This window comes from Pinus tabuliformis, chromosome 3_1 (genome assembly GCF_031772625.1).
Source record: "Pinus tabuliformis cultivar Carrire ecotype Pingquan chromosome 3_1, CPIR1, whole genome shotgun sequence".
Lineage (NCBI taxonomy): Eukaryota > Viridiplantae > Streptophyta > Pinopsida > Pinales > Pinaceae > Pinus > Pinus tabuliformis.
In genome coordinates, this window is record NC_142301.1 from 352,674,845 (window position 1) to 352,695,159 (window position 20,315).

Consider the following 20,315-nt stretch of genomic DNA (forward strand, 5'->3'; position numbering starts at 1 on the left):
CTGCCATCTTCATGTTCAGAACCAACATCTGGTAATTTGTCTCTGCTAACCTGAGACAAGTAACTCCTTAAAAACAGACCACGAATAGAATGCTGGATTCCACGACTCATTTCAACAAGATCTTTCAAAACATCTTTGGCTGGGGCGTATCTGAGAAGTTGTTTGAGCTGGTGGAGAGGATTTCACTTGCAAGTCCTTTATATCACTTCCACGAAAAATGATATAATCATAAACTTTGTCACTAGGAGGAATTTGTGGACCATCTTTCTTTCGTCCTTCTGTCCCAAAGGACCGCAAGTCTTGCAGAGCAATGTTGGAGTTTTGAGTGTCAATGGTGTAAAGAATGCCCTCATAACGTATTTCGCTCTTTGATGTTTAATATAATGTTTAAAGGCATATAATGTTTAATATATACAGATCCCACTGTACAAAGGAAATACAATCTAGGCAAGATGTTGCCTGCGTGCTGCACGAGCTCATACAAATTAATAATTGTACATCCTCGCTTGGTCTCCTCCCTGAAAAAGAATTCCAGCTTCCTGAGCTCGTCAAATGCTCGCATGTAGAGCTCGTAATATTTGTGAGGCGACAGCCTGGATGTTCTGAGTTCCGCAAGCATCTGAGCCGAATACTTCAGAGCATCCCGGAGATTATTCGAGTCCAGGGCTCGATGCATATAAAAGGCGTTCTGTTGGAGTCCCACGATGCCTTCGGCCAGCCATTTCTCCTGCTCCTCTGCGCATTTGCAGTAGAACAAATGATAACCATATATCAAGGATCAACCTTGTCCACATAGATCACACACTATACCAGAATCCCACAGCCGAGGTTTTATAATTTGCTAGTTCAATTAAAGCTTCAAAACGTGATCGGTTAACACATCATCATTATAAGGAGCCTCTGGCGTTGTGATTCTGGTGATTTCACTACTGTAGGTGGCCATCAGAAGTGCCACATCTCTATCCCGGTGTCACTAATAATGGCGGCCTTGTGGCAATCAAATCCTTATAAAGACCACTTGACACTTGGCATTTAATCGTTGTATTCCATAAGAGAAAATTCTAATGCTGATATTGTCAAACAGTTTACGCGCATTCTCCATGCTACTGCACATAAAAATCAAGAGTAATTTTAATGTTTTGACCAAGTTCAACATTACGTGGGCATGGATCCACACTTGCAATTTCCTGTGCAAGAGAAAGATTTGTTGAGCCTGAGGATAACGCACGTTCACGGACATGGCAATGCAGAGCATCCATTCGTGCCTCATGATCAAATGTGCAGCCTTCCAAGAGGCCACGAATTCTGCGGTTCTGAATATTAAGATAATGCCAAACTGGAAATGACTCGGGCTCCAACTCCAGTAACAGCCTGATGGTATTCTCAAGCTAAGTGGACAAGATACATCAGATGCAACAGGCAGGGTATTCACTAATTTCATCCATTGCAGAGACCAGCATTTCACCAAAGGATAGAGGCAAAGAAGAAATAGCAAAAGCTGATCCACTGCATTCAAGAATAGATACTGGCACCCAATATTCATCATTGACAATATCTGATGTAGTCGTTTTCATCCAAGAGCAGAGCCTCAATATGAACACCTTCATAACTTCGGTTCGTAATGCAAACAATGTTTGCACTGCATTCAAGGGTGCGCAGTCCTTCCCTTAGTTTCATAAACAGATATAATGTCCTGTACCATTCCAGCAACTTCCTCCAAGGAATGATTTGAATCCTTTACGTCACCAAGGCCGTCTTCAAAGGAGTTTTGTCTAGCAGTCTTTTCATGTTTCACTGAACCAGGAGTGCCATTTGTTGAACCTACCTTAGCAAACTTCCCATTGAATATCGAAAGAGCTAATCTCCAAAATGTTGGTACATGGTGCACAATGACAGATGTAAGCCTACGAATGAGTCTTCCTCTGAGAGCATCTTCTTCTTCACCAGTCACTTCTTTAATATGAGACTCCCCTCTTATATCATTATCACCCAACAAAAAGGAATAATCTACTGAAAACTGCACAAACTCTTATTTGATTTACCCAGAAGATTGGCCACTAAACCATCAGATACTGTTTTGCAACTGCTAATGAGAACATTAAACCAATACAAGTATACTTCAATTTAACTATCAGCTTTATACACAATCAATCCACTCAAATCATTTTTTCGGTGCAGGGAGGAGCAAAGGATCTGGATTTCTCTTGAAGTTCATGACGACCGACATTTTCCTTTGTTTGCCAATTACAAAAGCTTCACGCTGGCTTGTCATTTGGGTGTAAGGTACAGGAGTAGTCGAGGTGAATATACTACTTGCCACATGCCATGCTGTGTCCAGAGCCGATTCTAATAGTTGATTAACACCCAGCACATGTACATTAGCAAAATATTCTCCTTTCTCAACTGCTTTAAGAAACCATGAAAATGCTTTCGCATGGTCACGGGGAACCCCCTTCAAACCAAATTAGTAGAATACACCAACCTTATACATTACCACTGCATTCCCTTTTGGGCCTTTGCATCACTCTGCTCATCATCTAAATTTAGTATATGAACCTTCTACTGAAAACCCGAGCAAATCCCCAATTTCGTAGCGCGCTACGGAATCACTTGAAGCATGTTGCGCTGCGAAACTGTTAAAAGAGGACTCATGCGCTGCAAAAACACCTTGTCCTTAAGCTAGGCTAAAAAAATTTGGCAACAACATTTTCAGTGATAACAGTGGCTCCACTTGGGATAGTGTGCCCTTGTGGTGCACTAAGAACTCGCAGCTCCAGTGCCTTATCCGTTTATGACAAACAGAATTTTGCTTGACAAGCATGACTGTAGGAGAAAGAAAGCTACTTCTACTGAAAAATGCTCAGTTGACCTTGAGCTTATTTGCATTTACCTATACCTACCTACCCTAACAATTTCAACTTCCTTCTGCTCAATCAATATGAAATTTCCAATGTAGCCAATCATTTACCTTATCTGACATTTGAGTCCTTTGGCTGCATCGGAGTTCAGAGCTACAATGGTATTGTGATGACCGCTGCCACTGGAATTGTCTCGGATCTTTATAAGTAAACTGAAACATTGGAGAGTAAAACTCTTCCATGTAATTAGCTATAGGATCCCAGAATACACGATCAGCTTGATTTTTCTTGTAACTTTCTGGCTGTGCAAACTGATCTACAACAACAGTGTGCATCTCCTCAAGCGTAAAAGAAAAAGGAACCAGCATTCTTTCCTTGTGTTCTGTCACAGAAAGCTTCTGAAAATAATGATCATGATCATGAAAACTATATGCCTGAATTTGACCTTCTAAACCTTCAATGTCTTTCTCAATGTCTTTGGCAAATTCATCAAAAAATTCCATCTTATCCTCTGCCTTGCAGTCAAAGGATTTTAAATATGAGGACAAGGACAAAGAAAAATATTCATTTGTTTCTTCTTTGCTATAATCATTATTCCATTGTTTAAAATCTGCAACTGAGGGAGAGTCTGCCACCAACTCTGACCTATCTATCCATTCCTCCAAAAACATGAGCCAAAGGTCTTGAAATGACTTAATGGATTTGACAGGAAAGTTTTCCACCCATTGTTTGCATTTCCCTTGAAGTGAATCATAGAATAACCTTATGCAAACATCCTCATGTTTAACTCTAAGAAGCTCTGAAAATTCACAAAAATCTGATATATGCCTCAAGGTTAAACTCAAATCTTCTCCGTTGAATTTTGGACCATTCCTTAGAAAATATGCATCCTTGGGAAAATGATTTGGGAAACCATGAATTCCTGAGAAATCTATGCATGCATACCTTGAACTAAGAATGGCAGCTTCTGGATCCTTCATAACTCCAGTGGAATCACCATGAATGTATGAACTTTGAATTCTTCAACAATGGAGTCGCCAAGGTAGATTTGCAGCCTCAAAAACCTTCTAAGCTCCTGCTACCTACAGAAGTTCAGCTTCATGATTTCGGGAATGAGTAATCTTCATACTCCTGGCAGACGCACCAAAATGTTATCACAAAATCAGTACTATGGGCTGCTACCTAGCAAGATCTCATGTAACTATTTCAACCAGACTTTAGACTAAGGATTAGCCTCCTTAGTCAGAGAGGGCTCTCTCACAGACTTTTGATAAGAATCAATTACAAAAACAGATGGCTAACTCTTCACACATTTCATGAAAATAAAGCTGGTTGGAAAAACAAAACAACACTTCTTCCATTGGGCTCATGGAGTCATACACTTCTGCAGTAAACTATTGATCACTCAATCATAGAAGCCAAGTCATATAATGTTTAACACTCAAAACATCTCTCCAAAAAGAACTCAACTCATAAATAAACACAGGAAGTCTGAGCACTAGGTGAATTCAGAGTGATTGCATATTTAGTGAGCTGTAAAATACATAAAAGATAATGACAAAACCACACATGTTCTGAGCCTTGAAACACATAATGAATCTTGGGAAGAAAAAGTAATTCTTGTATTACTGTCAAAAGTCTTCTTACACAAGCTGATAAAAACTCTGTTTTTTATAAAATCTCCAACCCTTATTACATCCTAATTTGATCCATTTATAGGAATACATTCTTCCCTCTCTAGAGCGAGCTCGAAGGCCCTATTAACTACTCCTACATGCTATTTAACTAATTCATTAATTACAAACATGCTGAGTTGTAATTACACAAAATCCTAATCAAACTAAAACACTAATTCTATTCTCCTCGTAACATGATTCTTCTTGGATCCTTGACAGCTGTCCTCCTTCAGTTAGGTTGAGATGTGTTGGAGGAACATTCACTGAACAAGCTGACCTCGGGTGCTAGCTGTGCAGATGACTCATTAACTAGTAAAGATGAGTACCCTATCTTCACGGTCCCTGTCTTCCATTCTCCGAAAATGTAGCAGCATGTTCCCAAATCTTTAATAGCTCAAAGTATGGAACGCTGCTACCTAACACCATGTCTCCAGATGAGCTGTAGGTTGTATTGATGTACATGTGTCTCTCTTCTAACATTCCCGGTCCAACTGTTTATTCTGCATTGAAAACATCACCTACAGCAGTTTCGTAGCGCGCTACGAAACTGCTGTGTGATTTAAAAAACACAGTCTTCCTCTAAACTCCTCACAAAATTGAATAGCTGTTGTTTGCTAGGCTTCACGTTTCACCATTTAAAGGATACTGCCATTGTAGACAAACCCATTGGTTGCAGCTGATGCTATCGGCCATTATGGAAAAAACTACCCTGTTGGTGGCTTCCTTTAGATTCTTGTCAAAATATGGGTATGGATTTGGATCACAGTATGCTGGAAGCTTTTCAAACTTCAAGAGAAGATGACGGAAACGTGATTCAAACCACCCTCTCCAACTCCGAAAATCATCTTCATCTGAAGCTGTAACATGGATTTGAGTGAAAAAATCATAACTAGAGCAGAAAGGAAACTGTTCAAAGAGTATATTCCAGTCACCACTATTTGGCAAAGTGCTCCAATTTCACTGACATAAATTGCACAGCCTCCAGCAGCTCGAGCAGCACCATGGTATTCAGCTGCTGGATGTAAGTTATGAAACATATCCCAATCTGGTTGCATGAATTCTCCCAGAAACAAGGTATTGTAAGCAACAGAGGAAATATGAATAGTATGTGAAGCTAGATCGCTTGGAAAAAAGTCGTCGGAAGCTCTTATAACTGTTGTTTTCTTCGCACTGTAAAGCCCGTCAGTATTGTGGCACATATAAGCAATACAGCCATTATCAGGAAAATTGCGAACAATTGAAGCTTCTAATGCCTGATGATATTGCCTTGTAATAGACACACGACCCCCATGACCATCACCTAAAGTTTCAATGATATTTTGAACATCAACTTTGACACCATCAACACCAGTCGATGCCAAATAGTTGTGTAACTCATTGTAGAAATTGTAGACCTTCTTCGGATGAACAAGGCCTAATCCATAAACTGAAAGACTATCCAAAACAACATCTGGTTGGTTGCCCAAAATTCCAGGACACTGGACAGGATAAGCGAGGGAGGAATCATAATACTCCATTCCAGCTGCAGCTGGTTTGACCCCACCCCAGTAACCAGCAAGGGCATGCCACACATAAACATATTTCACGTTGTGATGCTCCTTTGCTTCTTCCACAACATGTCTGAGCCCTGGGGGATCTTTGAGCATACGAACACCAAATGCTTCCATAAGATTTTTATCGACGCTCAGCTTGTGTGTCACATATCCATAGAAAATGTAACCTGAAAGGGTAATTGCGCATCTTACTGCATTTAAGAGGGATATTGGATAGCGACATATAAGCCATGATACCATAATTGCAACTGCCATCTTCATGTTCAGACCCAACATCTGGTAATTTGTCTCTGCTAACCTGAGACAAGTAACTCCTTAAAAACAGACCACGAATAGAATGCTGGATTCCACGACTCATTTCAACAAGATCTTTCAAAACATCTTTGGCTGGGGCGTATCTGAGAAGTTGTTTGAGCTGGTGGAGAGGATTTCACTTGCAAGTCCTTTATATCACTTCCACGAAAAATGATATAATCATAAACTTTGTCACTAGGAGGAATTTGTGGACCATCTTTCTTTCGTCCTTCTGTCCCAAAGGACCGCACGTCTTGCAGAGCAATGTTGGAGTTTTGAGTGTCAATGGTGTAAAGAATGCCCTCATAATGTATTTCGCTCTTTGATGTTTAATATAATGTTTAAAGGCATATAATGTTTAATATATACAGATCCCACTGTACAAAGGAAATACAATCTAGGCAAGATGTTGCCTGCGTGCTGCACGAGCTCATACAAATTAATAATTGTACATCCTCGCTTGGTCTCCTCCCTGAAAGAGAATTCCAGCTTCCTGAGCTCGTCAAATGCTCGCATGTAGAGCTCGTAATATTTGTGAGGCGACAGCCTGGATGTTCTGAGTTCCGCAAGCATCTGAGCCGAATACTTCAGAGCATCCCGGAGATTATTCGAGTCCAGGGCTCGATGCATATAAAAGGCGTTCTGTTGGAGTCCCACGATGCCTTCGGTCAGCCATTTCTCCTGCTCCTCTGTGCATTTGCAGTCGAACAAATGATAACCATATATCAAGGATCAACCTTGTCCACATAGATCACACACTATACCAGAATCCCACAGCCGAGGTTTTGAAATTTGCTAGTTCAATTAAAGCTTCAAAACGTGATCGGTTAACATATCATCATTATAAGGAGCCTCTGGCATTGTGATTCTGGTGATTTCACTACTGTAGGTGGCTATCAGAAGTGCCACATCTCTATCCCGGTGTCACTAATAATGGCGGCCTTGTGGCAATCAAATCCTTATAAAGACCACTTGACACTTGGCATTTAATCGCTGTATTCCATAAGAGAAAATTATAATGCTGATATTTTCAAACAGTTTACGCGCATTCTCCATGCTACTGCACATAAAAATCAAGAGTAATTTTAATGTTTTGACCAAGTTCAACATTACGTGGGCATGGATCCACACTTGCAATTTCCTGTGCAAGAGAAAGATTTGCTGAGCCTGAGGATAACGCACGTTCACGGACATGGCAATGTAGAGCATCCATTCGTGCCTCATGATCAAATGTGCAGCCTTCCAAGAGGCCACGAATTCTGCGGTTCTGAATATTAAGATAATGCCAAACTGGATCTGACTCGGGCTCCAACTCCAGTAACAGCCTGATGGTATTCTCAAGCTAAGTGGACAAGATACATCAGATGCAACAGGCAGGGTATTTACTAATTTCATCCATTGCAGAGACCAGCATTTCACCAAAGGATAGAGGCAAAGAAGAAATAGCAAAAGCTGATCCACTGCATTCAAGAATAGATACTGGCACCCAATATTCATCATTGACAATATCTGATGTAGTCGTTTTCATCCAAGAGCAGAGCCTCAATATGAACACCCTCATAACTTCGGTTCGTAATGCAAATAATGTTTGCACTGCATTCAAGGGTGCGTAGTCCTTCCCTTAGTTTCATAAACAGATATAATGTCCTGTACCATTCCAGCAACTTCCTCCAAGGAATGATTTGAATCCTTTACGTCACCAAGGTCGTCTTCAAAGGAGTTTTGTCTAGCAGTCTTTTCATGTTTCACTGAACCAGGAGTGCCATTTGTTGAACCTACCTTAGCAAACTTCCCATTGAATATCGAAAAAGCTAATCTCCAAAATTTTGGTACATGGTGCACAATGACAGATGTAAGCCTACAAATGAGTCTTCCTCTGAGAGCATCTGCTTCTTCACCAGTCACTTCTTTAATATGAGACTCCCCTCTTATATCATTATCACCCAACAAAAAGGCATAATCTACTGAAAATTGCACAAAATCTTATTTGATTTACCCAGAAGATTGGCCACTAAACCATCAGATACTGTTTTGCAACTGCTAATGAGAACATTAAACCAATACAAGTATACTTCAATTTAACTATCAGCTTTATACACAATCAATCCACTCAAATCATTTTTTTGGTGCAGGGAGGAGCAAAGGATCTGGATTTCTCTTGAAGTTCATGACGACCGACATTTTCCTCTGTTTGCCAATTACAAAAGCTTCACGCTGGCTTGTCATTTGGGTGTAAGGTACAGGAGTAGTCGAGGTGAATATACTACTTGCCACATGCCATGCTGTGTCCAGAGCCGATTCTAATAGTTGATTAACACCCAGCACATGTACATTAGCAAAATATTCTCCTTTCTCAACCGCTTTAAGAAACCATGAAAATGCTTTCGCATGGTCACGGGGAACCCCCTTCAAACCAAATTAGTAGAATACACCAACCTTATACATTACCACTGCATTCCCTTTTGGGCCTTTGCATCACTCTGCTCATCATCTAAATTTAGTATATGAACCTTCTACTGAAAACCCGAGCAAATCCCCAATTTTGTAGCGCGCTACGGAATCACTTGAAGCATGTTGCACTGCGAAACTGTTAAAAGAGGACTCATGCGCTGCAAAAACACCTTGTCCTTAAGCTAGGCTAAAAAATTTTGGCAACAGCATTTTCAGTGATAACATATTCAATCAAGAAATGTCTCCACCCCCAGTCCTCCTTCCCGATGAGTGCGAGTGATTCGGAAAGATGGGACTGGAACCCAGGGGGCATGCATCCTGGTCTGCTTTGGGTAGAGAAAACCTTGGGTATAAGGTAGAATTTGCGCGAGAGAGTATGACTAGTCCGTACCCCGTCCGTGGATGGAAGAGGGGTTGTTCTGGAATAGGATTCTTTTGTCAAAGTTACGTGTTTGACAAGAGTCACTCACCCTTGTCTATTTCGGTAGATAGTGCCGAGGAAATGTTTTTGTTTGAAGAAGTTAACGAGACAATCTTTGGGTAACCTGAAAGAGGTAAGCCTCACCCTTTAAAACGAATGTTTTGACGGATAAGTAGGGGCAGCCTTGAAATTGTACTTTATACCTGGGGGCATGCAAACCTTTTGGAGTGCAAGCTAAGAGCGGTTATTTATCTGTTTTTGGGATTAGCCGTTTCTGAACTTGCATAAAGAAAGGATATGGAGTAAAGCTTAGTGAAGATGAAACTCCTTAAAAAATAGAGATCTCACAGGGGACATTTCTTATCTTATGACTGGTATTTTTGAGTAGTTTTAGCATAAAGTTCATGCTCGTTAAAAAATAAACGCAAGATCTGAGCAGTTTTAACGCGGTCTTCATGCTCGTTAAAAAATAAATAAAAGCAGTGAGCAATGTTTCCTCCAGAGTTTAAGCTCATTTTAAAATTAAAAATGAACCTATCTCGGTAAATAACCGCTGTGATCGTAAATTTATCAGCCATAAAAAGCCTTGGTCGTGTTTTGCACCTGCCACCTCCACTTTCATTTGGCCGATCGTTCACCCCCATATGATTGTTTACCTATTTTGAGGAACAGCTGTGAAGATTGATTTCACCTAGCCATCCTTGTGACACTGCCGTGATTGGAAAATTCCAACCTGTACCTGGAATCTGTTGCTATCCCTGTTTATCACTCGTTCCTCAAAAGACGAGTCTTCTTTAAGCTCTTTTCAACTGACTCGTAAAATATGAAAAGTTTGCCGAGTTTTGGCCTTCCAGCTCGTTAAAGTGACCAGAAGAGCTATCCCTCCTCTAGATTTTAATCTTTTTGGACCTGAGGGATTATTGCACAAAAAGGTCGAGCGCTTGTTTTATTCAGCTCGTTAAAGTTATCGAAAACTCATCCCTTCTGTATTGTTTTATACTTTTTCGGACTTAAGGGATTAGATGACGAAAAAGGAATTTTGGAGTTAACTTTCTATACCTTTTCAGACTCTCTAAAAATGAAAAGGACCGAGTTTTCTTTGTCGTTAGACTCGTTAAAATGATTAAATAGTGACAAACTTGTCTTTAGACAAGAACGAGTTTCCCTATCGCTATGCTCGTTAAAACATAGTGATGGGCTTGCCCGAAGGGCAGGTTATAGAACAAGCATATGTTATCCTCCTCAAGCTTGACAAAAATAAAGAGGTATTGGTCAGAAATGACTGGGGAAAAATTGGGAGAACCTCAAAGCTTTAATGGTAGCAAGTCGCTCTTGAACATGACACTTTTCCTCCGTATCACATCGGGTTGGGTTGTTTCATTCACCGCTCTCATCACCATGGTCTCGCCAAACCATCCAAATTTGGGGTAATGCTACCGATCCATCGCATCAGTGTCGTTATATGTTCAAGAGATGTTGTTCAGAAAGAGTCAACCGTGTCCCATCCACTGCCATACATTATCCTTCATCCATCCATGATCGCCACCCTGAATCATATGTCACAGATTGTTTTCACCTCCATTAAAGTCATTAGCTCTATTCCGTGTCACTGATGTGGGATTCATTAAGGCCCTCCTTTAACGGATTGCTTCTTGTCGACTTCAGCTCATTATCCAAGAATTTGATCTGGGAACACCCCCTCAGTACTTTGAAGTTTGCATGCCTCAATGGCAAGTTTCTCACTTCCGGCAATAGGTATACATCAATGACCTTCGACCAGAAGATTTTGCGTGGTGTTCGACGCCAAGTCCTTTATTCACACCACGTGAATTGTACTGCAGTACCTTAAGGGTCATTATCATTATCGGTGATTCCTCTCACGCTTGTTAACGATTTACATTATTTACCGGTAATCAAGCGATGTCTTTCCATGTTCGACTTCAACGCAATTCTTGCATGGATCGACTTGTACTTAGAGTGAAGATCGAACGAGTTTGAAGACCTCGGATCTAGTTTCATCCATCCGGGCTGCGATATATATTCAAGAAATATAAAGACATTTGACATGTACATCATTGCAGTAGATGATCATCCTACTCAAAGGATGATAATTTCAGCAGAGAATTATCAGTCTACCATCAGACGATCGTCTGTTTTATGTACTAAAATGAATTTATAAAGTTGAGCATGGGAATGCCCGCCTCAGCTAGATCATGAAAGCAGAATGAAAAATAATGTATTGTATTGTATCTTATTACAGGTCACCTCTCAGCGGTTGAATGAACTTCGGATCCTCTTGATAAAGCATTTCACCCGATAAACGACCTCATACTTTAGGGGGCAACTGTTATAGACATTTTTGTGCCTTACAGCATGAAGCATGAAATGTCCATAATCTAAGGGATCTAAAGTCCCTAAACATGTTGTTCCTACCCCTAGAGGAACAAGGTCAGCAAACCACAACACTGAATAACAGTTCTCCACCTGAAACACTCAAAAACAAGGGAATTCTGGATCATGTCAACTGATCCACTGAGCATATGCGCTGAATGTCAACTGCAAAGAAGGCTACCTGCGCTGAGCGAATTGGGACATGTGGCACAGTCATTCCTCAAGGTGTCAATGCCCAGGAAGCTTCCAAAATGACACATGGATCAAGGAATTCGACTGGTGATGAGTAAGAGGGTCTAGATCTCCAAGTGGAAGCAAGAACCTCCAAGTGGACTCAAGAACTGAAGAATAACTGAAGTGAGAGAGGACACTAGTTAGCTCTCAAGCTGACTCATCCTTTCTCCAAAAATCCTATATATAGATCTCTCTCATGAGGTCTAAGGAGGCTGGAATCTTGTGAATGTAAAGAATTGTTGTTGGTTTGAGTATAGAACTATTGGGTGATTTGCTTTGAAGGAGGTGAAGAGGAGATTTCTTTCTACTGGGAGGTGATGCTGGATTGGGCCTCTTATGGTTGTATCACTTCCTGAACTTTACTTCTTCCATTAATAAAGCATTTGAGGTTCTTCTATATGCATGTGTCTCAATGGTGTATTGTTATACTTGTGTATTTGATTTATTCTAATCCTTCAATCAATTATGAATGTATGCTTCTTGTAGTTTACCTTTCTTGCCATTTTGCAGGATCTTGGTGTAGCTGGGCCAGTGAAAGAGCAAGGAGCTGGGAGCAAGCAGCAAGGAGAGAAGATTGGATCAATCACTAGCGGAAGACATCGGTTAGTGGATCTCTTTCTCTCCTATTTTACTTTCATAAAGAAGAAATCTTAGATAGCTTTGCTTTGATTGTTGCTGAGGTACTATCACCCTTAGAGTGGGATAGGGTCATTCTGTATTGGATACTTTTCCCAACAACAGGGCCTCTCCTTGAATCAGTGTACGGTATTGGAAATGATGAAGATGAAGGAATGGCTCAAGTCTCTGTAGATTCAAAAGAAGGGACATCCTCCATCCGAGATTGTTCTATTGATAACACTGCTTGTAGTGTAGATAGCAGCATGGCTTTAGAGATAGCTGAATCTTCAAAAGGAAAACTCTCTTCAGTGAAATCAACTGCATCTTTAGATTCAAGTAGGGCCAACAACGAAATTATCTCGAGGACTTGTAATTTTCTAGAAGATGCAGAACCTCTAGTTGGGAAATCAACCACGCTTCTTGATTTCAAGAATATTGAGAGTAAATGGGAAGGAGGATGACTAGTGAGGACAGAGATGAGCGATCTCCATCATTTGATAATTATTCAGGCACGTCCTCATCGCCAAGCATGTCTATGAAGTCACAGCTTGAAAATGAAGTAGAAAAGTTGGAGCTTGAATTGAAATGGCTTCGTGAGATGTACAACAAAGCACGTGAAGAAGCAGTCAATGCACAAAAGATACACATTCAGAAAATGGAAGAACTAAAGAAAGTGGAAGGGAACAAAGAAAGACTTTAGTATTGCAATACATGACCGTAAGAAGTCTCCTAATTGGTTAGTTTTGTATGAAGCCATAAATGATGATAATTCTATTATGGATCTTAATTCGCAAACAATGGAAACATTGTAGTTTTTTCAGGGTGATACCATCCTTGTTAAGGGTAAAAAGAGAAGGGATACAGGTGGCATTGTTCTAGCTGGTGATACATGTGAAGAACATAAGATTAGAATTAACAAAGCTTTCGGGTCAAATCTAAGAGTAAGATTAGGGGATATAGTTTTTTTTCATCAGTGCCTAGATGTTAAGTATGGGAAGTGTGTGCATATTCTTCCTATATATGACATAATTGAAAGTGTTACAGGAAACTTATTCGATGTGTTGTTGAAGCCTTACTTCTTGGAAACCTATCGCCCAATAAGAAAAGGAGACATTTTTCTAGTGCGAGGAGGTATGAGAAGCGTAAAATTTAAAATCATTGAGATAGATACTGGTGAGTGTTGTGTTGTTTCTCTAGATGCTGATTTTTTTTTGTGAGGAAGAGCCAATAAAATGAGAAGATGAAGACAACTTTGATGGTGTTGGCTATGATGATGTTGGTGGTGTCAGGAAACAAATGGCACAGATAAGAGAACTAGTCGAATTACCACCAAGGCATCCACAACTTTTCAAATCCATTGGTGTTAAGCCCCCTAAGGGTATTTAGCTTTATGGTCCTCCTGGTTCAGGGAAAACCTTGATTTCTAGGGCAATGACAAATGAGACTAGGGCTTTCGTTTTCTTAATAATGGTCCTGAAATTATGTCAAAGCTTGCTAGAGAAAATGAAAGAAATCTTTTAAAGGCTTTTGAAGAAACAGAGAAGAATGCTGCTTCTATCATTTTCGTTGACGAAATTGACTTTATAGCTCCAAAGAGGGAGAAAATAAATGAAGTAGAGAGGTGCATTGCCTATCAACTATTAACATTGATGGATGGTCTAAAATCTCGATCTTTATGACTTTCATGGGAGAAAAAAATTGGCCTAACAGCTTTGATACAACACATAGAAGTTTTGGTAAGTTTGATCATGAAATTAACATTTGGGTTCCAGATGAATTTGGTTGACTGGAATTTCTTCGCATCCACACAAAGAATTTGAAGCTTGTTGAAGATGTTGGTCTTGAATGTGTTTCGAAAAATACACATGGTTATGTTGGGGCAGATCTTGTAGCTCTTTGCACTGAGGTTGCACTGCATTGTATTAGGAAGCAACGAGGTTTAGTGATGGCCTTCTAAAGATGTTAGCAGATGATCAAAACATTGGTGATCTCAGAGTACAAATGGTGGATACTTGTACAAAGGGGTAGAGCGTTGATCCAGTTCCATTAATTCCTTATGCTACTGACCAGAGACTCTTCATGTCTCCTCAAAATCTTTATGTCTATGATATCTTGGGGATTCTTTATATGCCAGTATTCAGGGGGTGTCCTCTGCGTTCTTCTAAGGACTATGTAGACCAATTTGACTAGAAAGAAGCGAGAAACCCTCTCGACAAATTAAAAGCAAAGCAAAGTGTATTTGTTAGTTGTTATTGCAAATTATCATGTCAGTGCACATATTGATACAAATACTCAAAAGTTGACTATGTTGTACAAGGTTGCGGAAGGGCCATGTGACCAGAGTTTTGGAATTCATGCAGCCTAATTTTCCTTGCTTAGTTTCCTGAAAATGTGATTTCTCTTACTAAGGAGAAAGTAGTTGAACTAAAAGACTTTTCTTCTGTCTCTGGAAATGTAGATCAAACAATGGAAGAGGTGGGAGTGAAATGGAAATGAGTATATGGACCTGATGATATGTCTAGGGTTGCGGCCCTAGCTAGGAATTTTTTGTAGGATTTTTCCTCATTACCTCTTGATCAAATGGATTATGAACAAGCTTTTCAAGCAGTCAATAAATTGAAGTCTGGCTTGGAGAAAGATGTTGTGAACAATTCTTGGCTACAACAATTCTTCTAGATATCTTAAAGCCCTTTGAATTCACAATCAGTCCCTTCAAAATGTGAACTATTGACCTAGAGAATTATCTATCAATTTGGAAGTAACAAATGGCTACATTTTTAAATCAACATCTGAGAGTGAGGTAGAAAAGTTTTGAAGCATAATATCAACCAAACTTTAAAATTCACGCAAGTGCAAGGTGGCAACATTCAAATTATTCAACGAACAAATGGCAAATATTTCAGGAACCCATGGCATCTACAGAGCACAGGTGGAGGCTTATTTGATCATCATCCCAAATTAACCCCGATTTCTAGCAATGTTCCAAAAAAGATTTTGGCAATTCGACATGTGGCAGCAAATTATTTGTTCCTCTTTTATTTTTGAGATTTAATTAGTTATTCTGTAATAATTTAATTTAGGTAATTTGACTGCATAAAATCATATTTAGGTTTTGTTTGCTTTTTCTATTTTAATTATTTTGATTCCTATGTTTAGGAATCAATAATTAATATGTAATATTATATATAGGATTATTTTAAAAAGATAGAGATTAGATTTTTGCGATAGGAAGAAGCATTTGGACTGTGTAAAGTTTTATTGAATATCATAATAAAGCAGTTTTTACCCTTTAGGCCTAGGATTCATCACGGTTCTTAAATGTTCAATATGTTTTTTCTCCTGTAATTCATTTACACATTATGTTTTTCTTCTTTGTTTCAGCATTACCTAAGTGATATGTTAGGAATTCATCCATTATGATGCTCCCTTCATGATGATTTTACTGTTAGTTGTAATGGTAGTTTTAGCAGAATTCATCCATTGCTAGATGCTCTGTTGAGCAACCTTGTTATTCTCTTTCATCTAAAGTTGTTGCTATAGATCCATCCTTTGTTTGATGCCTGCAGGACAATGGGATTTCTCCCTTATACTTCTCACATGTACAATCTTCACTTTGGCTGAACATGGCACTTAAGTTGCCCCAGGTTTGCAGGCAGAAACTGACATTGATGCCATAATCCAAATCATCCTTTCTCTTGTTGTTTTTACCCAATCCAAAAAACCTAGAGCTACTATACCTAGCCTAAAATTCATATTCATTTCAATCATCTCAACTGAGATTGACAAGGAGAGAGCCCTCTCAAGACTTGGTAGGGCTAACTACTAGGTTAAGATTGGTTTGTGGCTATCCTAGGATTGCCTCCCTTCAGCATGAGGTTAATCTAGGCTCTAACAAGAGAGTTAACTCTCCACTCACCTATTCCAAGGCCCTAAATATATAGACTTGTTTGTGTAATTAATAACAAATCAAAAAATTGTTCTAGTTCTTTTTAATTAAGCGCTTTATTTTAAAGGGATTTTTTTTAGGTCACAGGTAAAATGAGAGTGAAACTTATGGTGTTTTGACACAAAAGAAATCAATAGAAACTTAGATATATGAAAATTCAACTATTTTTCTTCTATGAAAAGAGATCTCTATGAGTTTCTACGAAAAAAATTATAAAAGAAAAAAAAACGTTTTAAGAAACACGCTCCACACAATCAAAATCTAGCAAAAAGGCTAAAATGCTTGCAGTGGAAACTATCTTAATGCAAACTAGAATGATGGTGCAATATTCTTGCTCATATAATAAGAAAATGTGTTCCTTCACAAGATCAATAGGCCAACATGACTACAAGTAGGGAATAAATTCAACGACAAGCTTCCCCGAAACCAAGAAAAACCGATCAAAAAAATTTCACAATTGCTAAAAAATAATGAGGAAATCAAAAACAAAAACTGAAAAGAAAAAGAAAGGCAAGAACTATTTTTATTTTTTATTTTTTTATTTTTAAAGAACCCAAAAAAGTTTCTAAGAACACAAAGACTACTAAACTTCAAAGACCACAAACAAGCATAAAGAGTCCCAAAATTCGTAAGTTATGCACATCATTGATATAATGAAACTTGAAATGACATAGGACTACATAATTTCATACATTGATCTAAACAACGGTATAAAAGAACTTCAGCAAACCAAAAGAATGTCAAGAATGACTTTCAAGATTGCCAAGGAGGCAGTCAAAAACCATGAAAAATAAAATATGTAAACCAAAAAGGAAAAGAAAAGGAAAGCAACCTAAAAATTGGGTTATAAACAAAACTGCAAACAATTTCTTGTTCCGCAAAGTTAGAACAACCAAGAAATTCCACAAGAAGCCTTCATCCCAAAGCCCAAACTAAAACTTTACTCAAAAACAAAACCCTAAGTTAACTAGGTTTTTCAATAAGAAGAAGCTTAGAAATTGAAAACTTGAAAGAAAGTAGAGCTTCAATGATAGTGAATGATGAGAAAATAGCAAAAACCACCACGTAACAATCTTAACTGGGCCAAATATTTTGAAAAATCAATTCAAAATAAGGTATGCACGACTGTGAAAAAACACAGAAGCATGTATACATGACTAAAACAGAGGAAACCCGCGTATACACAAGTCTCTTTGAAGAAACTAGCATGCATACACTTCTATATCTTCTGAGAAATGTGTATATAAAGCTCAATCAAGAAAAGAAAAAAATCCAGGCCTAATCCAGAACATGGGACTTGATGCCCAGGGAGAAAACAGGTCACAAACACTGTAAAAGCAAGATGTCAATTAAGCAGACCCTAATAAAAAAGAAATAACCCAATCTAGGAAAAGCAAGAATGGTTTCCCCATTGGAGTCGAAAATTATGTTATAGGTAGAATCACCCTAGGGGATTAGGTTTAGAGACCCAATAGAGTGGAGGGCATACAACATAAAGAGACATGTAAAAAGGAAATCCTAAAACCTAAACTACTAAAGTAGGAAGAAGAGGTATTACCTATAAGTCATATGTTTGAAGTCGTTCTCATAAGGTCCAAACCCTCTGCTTATTCCAATGCCTTAAAACCTACAACTCATTCAAGAAAAGCATGTACAATAGTAGTAATAGAAAACATGTTCATGATATAAGTGTTAGGTCATATAATCATGTAAGAAAATAAGAATTAACATAAGATTTTATAAGAAAATCATAACATAGATTAACGCATAAAGACCATAAACATCAGGAACAAGACAACACCTCTTTATTGATGTAATCTAAAGAAAATATGGAAGAACTAAAACTTGAGTCATCCGTCAGCTCCAAGTGAAACTGTCCTTTGGATCCGACTTTCCCAGGCCTCAACAATCCTCTTCCATAAGTATACAAAAGGTTTTCATGAAGGGATGATGGACATCTCAGGAAGGATACAAAGATTTCCCATGGCTTGCAAGTGTAGAAGGCTCAGGGATTTGTTCAGACTTGATTAGGGACATAATCAACTATAATATAAATATCTTATCTTTTCTCCTCCCTTAGGCCTTCCCATCGAGGTTTATTTATACTTCCCCAAATTAGTTTTTTCAGTTTGGAAATAGTTGGTCCATGTGCTATAGTAGGTGAGTAACAGGTTAAAACTGTAAAGTCCTCCTGAATTTAAGGATATTATATATTTTTTAATGTTTTAACACATGAACGTGGTTTGGGTATAGGTTTCCTTTTATACAGGGAAAAATAACATATAATATTTAAAACATTATTTTTTAGAATTTGGACCAAGTCTGGAAGGGAAGGGTTGCGCTAGGCCATACCGCAGAGCATAAAATCTACCAAGGGTGGTAAATGGTGCTATAACACAAAGAATCTCATTTTTTTTGCTGTTTTAAGATTTTTAGATGACCAACATTATGAAAATTTAAAGGCAGATGTTTAAACTTTAACAATTACCAAATATAATGAAAGGGTTGTTTGTTTGTCTTCAAATAGTTAGTTGGTTTTAATTGAATGAATAGCATAGTTTTAAAGAGTTACAACTTAATAAATATTCAAACTAAATATTTAGTTAATTATAAGAGAGAGTGCACATAAACAATGTTTACCTACTCAACAAAATGTATTTGATCCTATGAAGATGGGTGTGATAATTTATTGATATAGAGGAGTCTATAATATTAGACAGTTTTATAAACTAATCTCTAACTATTGATTATAAATTCATAGGGGATTTAAGATGGACTGATATTTAGTTTAATCTTACCAAAATTTCTCCATAAAAACTTAAATACATGAAGATTAACATAATGAAATGAACACAAAAGAAAAATTGACAAGAAGACAAGCTATATGAGGCAAATAGAGAATCCTTTCATTAATTTGAAGAAAATATCCTGTTTGATTACAATTCTATTTTGAAAGCTCATCCAAGGGTTCAACCCATAATGACTTGAAGGAAGAGTTATTTATAAAAATATTTGATTTAGAAACATCTTTTAACAAAATACAAAAATAGTACAAAAATATAGGAAGCCCAAAACTGTTGAGCTGCTGGCACTATATTCAAGAAATTTGTTGATGATCTCGCCCCCAAAATGTGTTTCCTTGTTGTCTGTCAATTGGTGATGAAAGTTACTCGATGATTTCACACAACTTATCTCATCTATCTTCACTTGGTATAGAAATATTAATCAATTTTTTGTAGACTTCATCAACCTCATTATAATTTTCAAGTGTAGGCTTATTAAGAAATATATGTCTAATTCAATGGTTCATTATTAAATCAAATTTCACAGCCTCTAAGAATTCCTTCCCCGTAAGGTGACCTTTGATACCTACAATTTTAGATTTATTAGCTTCAATTGTATAAATATTTTGGCAATATTCCTCAATACTGATTAATATATCATTAGGTTCCATTAATACTGGCATTCTTGTCTGGTAAAGAAAGTTCAACTTGAAATGAAACCTCTAGACTGCAGTTTTGAAAGTCTATCACTTTGTCTCCAACTGACTCATGAGATTCCTCTTCTGCAAAACTTTCTTAATCTCCAGAATAATTTATATCTTATCAACAATGTGAATCTCTTCCAATTCGGCCCTAGTTTTTGAATTGAGCACCTTAATCATATCTATAGCTTCACTTGGTTTTTACTTAAGTAGGGATTTGAATTATTCAATAGATGTCTAACATCTATTAATGATATCTTCCTATTAAAAAAATAATCAGTATTGAGGGCTGATGAGCCTCAATATTGCAACAAGAATGTTGCAACTCTCAAGGCTACCGACTATAAGTATCAACCCAGGGTTCGTACAAACTTAAGAGATATCGGCAC

At 38.1% G+C, this 20,315-nt stretch overlaps 1 pseudogene; it reads left to right on the forward strand.

Moving 5' to 3' along the window:
• The first annotated feature begins 12,669 nt into the window (after positions 1-12,669).
• LOC149187174 (cell division control protein 48 homolog A pseudogene) lies at positions 12,670-14,453 on the forward strand (annotated as a pseudogene).
• The last annotated feature ends 5,862 nt before the right edge of the window (positions 14,454-20,315 follow it).